We start from the raw sequence: 7097 nt of genomic DNA, 5'->3' as shown, positions 1-7097 counted from the left end.
AAAAACTTTCAGTCTTGATCATGTTACCATTTTAAAACACGACCGCTTTGTCTTCAGTTTTCTTACTCTTTTGTTCCTACAAGGTCTCAGTTTTGTTGACAGGCACACTTGATTAAGAATGTCACTCCAAAGTTTTTTGCGACTAGGGAAGTAATCACATGCTGTGAAACAATTTTATGGTTATGACATATATGTGAAGGCATTTGGTATGTTATAGTTGTTTTTTAGTTCCGTTGCTATATATTTTGGCTTTCAGTTCTATTCACATGAATCTACCAATACGTTGTATGATCACACAATCCCCCTATTATCCAGAGATACAACATGTCACCATGTCACCAGTGTTTTATTTCTGTGTCGTTCCACGTTGGTTGTACAAAGCAGACATCCATCGTAAACGAAACGAAATAAGTTGCCATCGCTTTTTAGGAGATTTTTTAAAAGAAGTTTTAATTGACATCGGTTAAAAAAGTTTTTGCGTAATCGAATCTTTCCTTTTTTCTATTTTGCTTTAAACTGGGTGTTTTAATTCTTGTATTTCATTTTGTTAAAATCATTTTTGTGAAATATTTCGTGCAATCGCTCTACCAATGAAAAAGCGATCTCGAAGTTATCTTATGTCATTCGAACAAAAACTGTTCCAATACTGTCACTACGAACATTGATTGTTACACGGTGGAAATATTTTATTTTGTCTGTAAAATGGATTTTGTGATACTATTTCTCACTAAAACACTGAATATGAACTATATTTAATCCTTTGACGTAATGATATTAAATCAAATTACATTCCAATAGTAATATAAGCACGTAGTGTGTTTATGTAATGTATTCTAAATAATATTTTTAGCAAATGAATATGAACGCGGGAATATAATCATTATCCAAACTTACAACCAATAGACATGACAAAATAACGAATTATATATTGGTACAAGTCTTTGGTAAAAGGTAGAGGAACACAGAACCAGTTGTTTTGGAAAATGAAACGTTCTCTTTAGACAATACTCACCAGACAGACTCAAGATATTTATATTGTGACTCTTCCTTTTCGATTTTATGTTTTGCCTTTTAATACAAATAGACTTTATAATTTTGCACGTTTCTTGTTCCCCAATCTTTGCTTTGGTTGTATCATACTATTATAAATAGCTCATTTTTAAATATACTTATATAGGCATAATTATGTCTTTTGATAATTCACCTTGAATGTGTTCAGGACTGCCCTAGTGCTATCATTGTCGTATGGTTATTATTGCTGATTGGAAACGGCAATCAAATAATCTATCCATCCATGCCATCTCCCTCACTGGTATGGACATGACGTTATGGATTGTTTTTTACGTTGTAGGAGAGTGGCCACTGAAGCGAAGAATCATGGTCCACATTTGCAAAAAAAAAAGTCTTGAACGAAAATTGCTAAAATGTGTACGGATTTGTTCGTCTATTTGAGACTAATTCCGTAGGATTTTGGGTTCCGTTTTCACCACCTGACTCTCATTTGATTTATCCCTAATAGACTTGTATGACAAGTCTTGCCGGTGACACGGATGACGCTTTGCTTTCTAGAGCATCTGGACGACTATAAGCATTTTAAATCTTTTGAACGAATCCGTTGAAATGATTTGTAGTGTTTTATTTTATTTCGATTTCGTTATAATATTATCATTTTCCTTGTGTTTTTTGTTTGATTCGTAACTTCTTATCAATGTCAATGCTATGTTCACCTTTTCGTGTCTTGTGTTTGAGCTACATTCCTATTGAATTGATAAATTTTAAGGTTATAATTGTGTGTGTTGTCAATTTATCTTTCTCAGGTATAGCATCAACGTATCAACATTATAAATAATGAATTTTTGTAGCATCTAATCCGTCAAGGATTGGTGATTTTTTCCTGCTTTTGGTTTTGTTGCACCTTTGATCAGCACTTTTAGTCTTACTGAGATTTTTGAGATAAAGAATTATATGATACTCTCACATTCTCACCTATGACAGACACGTTTACCTCGGACATATTTTCTGTCACCGTTACCTCTTGTCAATCACAACGCCATGTTATCATTAGAGACGCGTTAGAAAAATATAAACAGTGGCAAACGTTCATCAAAACAAATTCAAAATATCAAAAACTTTGATTATATCATTAAAGTTTGAATAATGAACCAATGCATTTCAAAAAAGCGAGTTTCGATTTTAGGATTATCTGTGGTTTATGTCGTAACAGTATATATACTTGGTTTTTTGTTGTTGTTTTTTTTTATCTTATTGAGGAAAGTTGCATGTTCTAACTTCTGGTATGTATCTATTTGATTTGATTTGATTTACAATTTAAATTTAGATATATTCTGGAAACATTATTGATACTGATAATGTTGATCGCTCAGAGCAGAGAATGTCAATTATTTTTTCATTTTGAACGTATTCTTGATAATAGCTAATACTTTTTTCAATTCATTTACCATACATATTTCACATGTGTCATGAAAATATCTCCTTTTCTGAAATTGATGAATTAGATAACATCAGGTTTCCCTGTTAAAACGATTTTATACCACTCGCGTGTATGTGATAAAAGACAGAAAGGTATCTATGAATTACACGGATTTCAAAATATTGTCTTATTTGCACTGAACAATACCCATTGGTGGTTAATGAAAACAAGATAATTATTCTTGTTTTTATCATAACCTAGAATTGATGCTTATTTTTTTCATAATTGATTTTTCATGCTAAAAATTTTTCCATGTTACATGCATTTCACTTAGCAATTGGAATTGTGCTTTCAATAGACTTTAAGGACTTATTAATAGTTGCTGGTAAAGAAACTTGATTTGCATTTTACTCTGAATTCGTTTTGATACGGTATTAAGAATATATTATTGACATTGCTTGGGTTCAGATTCTTGGTTGTATTATAGTTTCTTTTGTCTATTTTTAAACATTTCATATCATTAACAGTGTTGCACTCTACTACGTCGTGTTAGGGTCCACACCTGAATTTTTATCAGTACATTCATATAAAAAGAACGTTTTTGAAAGGACCTTCAACATTGTGATACGATAATGAAACATTGTGTATACATCTATAAATACAAAAAATAGCAAAACAAAAAATAAATTGGTAATTGCATCTTATAACCATAGGATGGATGTGTGCTATTGAAACATATTTCACATGAATTAACACTGTTTGAAAAATGAAAAGCATATATAATGTCTAAAACTTGATTTAGTATTTTAAAATCATAAGTACTAAAAGTAACATTTACTAATTAGAAAAGTTAGGATTCTATTATTTTTTCTTACTTTATCCTTTTTTGTTACTTTTCCAATTGCTTATATACGTGTATTTGCCTACCTGATAAATAAAAAAATCATGGAAAACAATAAATTTATCTTATGTGGCAATTCCTATATATGTTCTATTCCATATGTTTTAAACAAAATGCTTGTTTCATTGATTTTGTATCCTGAACATTTTCACCCTCCTTCTGAAAATTGCTGCATGATTTAGTCTTAGGTCTTAATAGGCTATTTCTTTTGAGTTTTCAGTAAAATTTCATGTTGACCTATTAAACAGTTTGGTACAATATGTACTTAAGATAATAAAATATAATGAAAATAATGTCATTTGGTCGAAAATACTTCAACCAACGGTTTATTTATTGGATAATGGTAATATGGAGGAACAATGCCAATGTCACTCTGACACGATATGACAGGATATGATATGTTATAGGTACATGACATGGGTTGACACAAAGTATAATTTGAGGAATGTATTTTGCATAACAGTTGGACAAAAACCTAACACGAATAGCGTTTTGCATAAAACTTCTGAAAACAAAATCAGCTTTATGTCATAAACAGACGATTGTAAAGATAATATAATATAGAAAATAGAATATGTTATGTTAGAGACTTTATCACGTTACATTGTTTTTGTTTAAATATTGTAGTGTCGTACACGTGTTCTAATAGGCGAATCATTCCAGAAATGAGGATCCTAAGAAAGTTTATAGAAAGTGAAAGTAGTTATGTAGTTATAAAGTGAATATTCGATTCGATTTATTTGTACACTGTAAAGCTCTCTGAAATTCTGTTACAGTTATTAGAATTCAGAATTTATCAGAATATTTTGACTGAAAAATAAAGATGTTTTGAAGATGCGTCAATGACCTAAGCGACTGACAGTCTCTAAGGAGTTAGATAGAAATAGTTGCCCAAAACATGAATTGGAAGGTGCCAAATATGATCGAACGATATCAATATAATAACTTCATTGTTATCAAGTAAATGAAAATATGTCATCAAGTAAATGAAAATGAATAACTTAATCAATTGAACTAGTTTATTTTTACAAAATACTTTATTAAAAAAAAGAAGAAATAGGTGGCTTATTTCGTTTTCGAAGTCGCCTAATAGGTGTTTGAACATATTGTAAAAATATTGTTTTGTAATCGGTATATTCTTATTCAAGTTTACTAGAATTGGTCTAGCTTGACGATAAAAATCGGAGAAACATCTTTTATAAAAACAACAATGTAGGCTTTATTCCAAAATCTTTTAGAGTTTCGGATTTATGATTTATGAATCAATTTTGAAAGTTTTTGAAAATGGCATTTTATCAAGTTTCAAAAGCATCATCATGTAGCAAACGTAAGTTAATTCTAACAAAGTTTAAAAAATTAGTTGTTTCAGTACAAATAAGAATAAGTCAATATTATTTTGTCTTTGAAGAACCATTATATGTCATAATTAACAGGTTTTGAACTAAAAAAATTAAAAAGCATTCGAATTAAATGTGAGATGACGCATTTTAATCATATTAAACTAAAAATGTTTACTTCCTTATGGTTAATTAGAAAGCCTTCGCCTTTTGAACGAAATCTCAAAAAGATATCCATGTCATCGGGATTTTGATAATTTATGTAAAAACTTGATATCATGTCTTGCTATTGTAGCTTGATATTTAAAAAAAAAATAACAATTTTAAAAAAGTGATATATAATTTGCTTTTATAACACTCCAATATTTCAATACAATAAAGGTGATTTAAAATTAGATTTATAAAGTTAATTCAAATGAATATCAATTTGTTTCTAATGAATTTAATTCGGCGGCACTTACTTGTGATAGTTCAAAATAACGAGTGTATTAGTAAAAAAATAAAGTACTTTGATATACAGTTTGTTTTCCTCTGCTGATTTATTCTTATTCAAAACAATATCATTGTCTTATCTTCTCAAAATAAGTATTTTCCCTGCAAGAATTAAAACCAATAAACAAAACCGTATTATTTAGGTGTGGTATTATAATTTCTGACATATTAAATGCATTTCAGTGTTAAAGTCTAACACACATATATTGTTTGCTTTTAGAGTTCTAATGTAATGTTGTTTTTAACTTCATTAATCTATTATGTAACAATCGTTCTATTTTTGCGAAAGCAAAAATCAACATTCCGCTTGGTAAGCCTAACATTTGTGACCAATTGTATTTGGAAATAATAAATAAACAATTTGGGGTGTCTGTATACGCTAATGTTCTTAGTTGGCAGACAAGCACCAAGAATCACTTCTATTGTGTCAACAAAATACCCTTAAATCAGTATGGACGTCCGCCAATGTTGGATCAGTTTACGTTAAAGTTTTACCTTTTCATTTTTATTAGGATACCACACAATCAATCTAGTGGCATAAAGTCAAATTTTAAATGTGCCAACATTGGGTTGTTTAAAACATCTAAAATCAAACGGATTTTGTTACACTGTATTATTTTATTGCAGTGAAACATCTACTGGGAAAATAGATATCATTTTGCATGTGCCAATAAATGCAATTTTATGGGAAAGACTGGTTTAAGGAATGGAACATTCACACGAACATTTTAAAAGATGTTATTTAATGCAATATATATTACCTTAGTTGGGATGATTTTTGTCCCTTAATTTCGGTAACAAAACAACATTAGTAACCACATACTTGTTTGCACCAGCAGTGTTTCGTACAAAAACACATTTTATAAAATATATATTTCATCTAACATATTATGTGACAATTTTGTTTCATAAACAGCAATTTTTGCACTGCATAAACATTAAGCATCTGGATACCAGTTGTGAAATATTTCAGGCTCAGTTTGGTATTTAGCTTGTATGCATATCAACTTTACTTTCTTGTAGGATCATTATTTTTTATGGTATTTTATACTAACGACTGAAAATATGGCATAACATTGTATGTACTACAATATATTGCCTTTGTACGAAGTCCTTTAGGTTGATAACTGATACGTTATTGGTGACCAAAATTAAAATCAAATTATGAAATTGACAACAAGAAAACTTTATGACGTTATTGACTTTAATTAGTAAAGAAAACAAAAATAATGAATTAATACCTGATCGCATAATATGTACAAAAAATGAGGGATAAATTCAATTTGTTAACTGTTTATTTTATATTGTTTTTCTCTTCAGACAAACACTTATACCACGCTTGATAAAGCAATCCTTGATTTTAGTCTGTTACCTAAGCAATTGATTCAATATGTTTACCTCTAGAAATATTGCAGTAGGCAAAAACATCAAACGAAATAACAGTATATTTTCACACAAATGCCATTTTGAACATTTAATACTTTTTTCAGCAAATGTTTACAAGCCTTATGGTTCCAAGTAGTAGAAGTACCATGTAAGGTTAGAATGAAGAAACAATTGCATACCGATATGACTTTTCAGAAACATGTATATAAAAGTAATTTTCTATAAAAGCTTGCGTCTCTACAAGTACCTTAGTTTCACAAGTATTTACACCAGAAATATGTTGTAAATGTTACATACAATATGATTTATTTGATTTTGATAAAACATAACAATTTAACTCATATAGTATCTGTTAAACGATAAAGATATAAAACGAAAAATGTGCAATTAGCATTTACTAGAATACCATACGACGAGTAGTGTACATCATTGTTTTTGTGGATAAGTTGGTTACTGTATAAAGAGATAGGCTACATAAACTAATTACATCATTATAAAAAGTAACATAAAAGGTAATTTCGTGTAACTTATTGACACAACTAGATATATC

This window comes from Argopecten irradians, chromosome 3, assembly GCF_041381155.1.
Source record: "Argopecten irradians isolate NY chromosome 3, Ai_NY, whole genome shotgun sequence".
Classification (NCBI taxonomy): Eukaryota; Metazoa; Mollusca; class Bivalvia; order Pectinida; family Pectinidae; genus Argopecten; species Argopecten irradians.
This window is presented reverse-complemented; position numbering follows the sequence as displayed.